This window comes from Nuphar pumila, chromosome 16, assembly GCF_984573655.1.
Source record: "Nuphar pumila chromosome 16, dmNupPumi1.hap1.1, whole genome shotgun sequence".
Taxonomy (NCBI): domain Eukaryota; kingdom Viridiplantae; phylum Streptophyta; class Magnoliopsida; order Nymphaeales; family Nymphaeaceae; genus Nuphar; species Nuphar pumila.
Window position 1 is genome coordinate 49,854,433 of NC_143264.1, and position 1,700 is coordinate 49,856,132.

The 1,700-nt window shown below is 38.9% G+C and overlaps 1 pseudogene; it reads right to left on the reverse strand.

Moving 5' to 3' along the window:
- Nucleotides 1–394: 394 nt before the first annotated feature.
- LOC149813232 (tryptophan synthase alpha chain pseudogene) lies at nt 395–973 on the reverse strand (annotated as a pseudogene).
- Between the last annotated feature and the right edge of the window lie 727 nt (nt 974–1,700).

Sequence of the window (1,700 nt, forward strand, 5' to 3'; positions counted from 1 at the left end):
TAGGGCACTTTCCTATGCAAAGAGAGCTACAGCAATGCTCGACATTGCTGTAGGTGGTAAAAAAAAAAAATATAGGATGTATCCTATTACAGACCGCATGCTGGGTGATCTCAGACATCACGAAGGCAAAGGCAACTGCTTGTTGTCTTGCTTAAGTCACAACCTGATATTGACTGCAGCCTCCATGGCTGCGTAACTTTTGCCCACCAGTTGACACAGGCTGGAAGCTTGTGCACATCAAGATTTGTTGCAGAAGTATCTTGCAATTTCTGTCAGAGAGATAGCTGGATATCACGGCCATTCTTGGTTTGATTCCCTCAGAATCTGATTTACCTGGGGATTATGATGGGGCTAGTGGAGATGATGACAAAAAAAAAAATTATTAATCATACAATCATGTAGTGAAGATGTGCAAATTCTTTGGTCCTTCTTCAGGGGATCTTGCTTCAGCTAACCTTTTTACCATTGCGCCTCCCACAATAACGTCGGTGGCCTCCCATGCTGATGTTTGAGACATATGCTCTGTCTTTGAGATGCAAAAACCAACAACCACAATTTTACCTATTGCCTCTTTTATGTCATACGAAAGAGTTAAAACAGATAAACTTACAGAAGTGTGAACACCAGTGACATTTATTGAACTCACAGGGCATATGAACCCCTATGAAGCATCAACAATGGCTTCCATTTGATACTTTGGTGTAGTAAGTGTCATCAATGGCACTAAGTCAATGCTATTTTTAGCGGCTCCCTTTCTCAGAATTTCAATCCCTTCTAGAGGAACATTTGGCACAACTAAGCCATGGACACCAACTTCTTTAACCAGAGCCTGCATAGTAACTGTCTGGAGAACTGACCCATTTGCCCAAGGGTCGGAGGATGGTACATCCATTTCAATCATGTAAGAATCAAGAATTTTCAATGCCTCTGTTATGGCTGAAAGGTCAAGGCCACCTGCAGTAGTGCAAAGCATGAAGGCTGCTCTGCCCTGTTTTCTCAATCTACCAAAGGTTTCTGAGATACTCACAGCAGAAGCAGAAGAGACTTCAAGGAATCCATAGCGTTACAAGAGGTATGTCTTGTGGTGAAGGCATGGTTAACAGGTAGAGGTTGCAGGTGTGGATCCACTGTAACATTCATAGGGATATCCACAGATGTATACGGTGAAGAGGATAACCATAATAAACTTGAAAAAGGGTAGAAAAAAAAATGAAAAAAAATGAAATGCTTATATAATTTATGAGATGCTGATGAAGAAATGGCAGGAAAATGGGGAGCAGTGAATATTGGGCTTTCTCAGATAACTGTAAAGGTGAATCGGATGTATAAACACACTAATAAATAACAACTATATGATTTACATTGTATGGTATGCAGGTATGTCTTATGGAATTGAGGGATGAGGAACCAATGAGGATATAAACTCAAATAAGAGGAAGATCCCTTCATTACTAAACAGAACGTTACTGATAAAAAAAAAACCTTAAATAGCAATATCAACAGGGATGGATATAATGTAAATTATGATGATCAGATGCATCCGATATATATATGATGTTCCCAAAGCTATCAAAACAAAAAGGAAACCAAACATAAACGATATTATGCGATATTGAACTACATGATAAACGCAGAAGAGGTAAATTGTATTATATGTATATATAAAAGAGGAACTAATAAAAAAAAACTGGACAGGATGC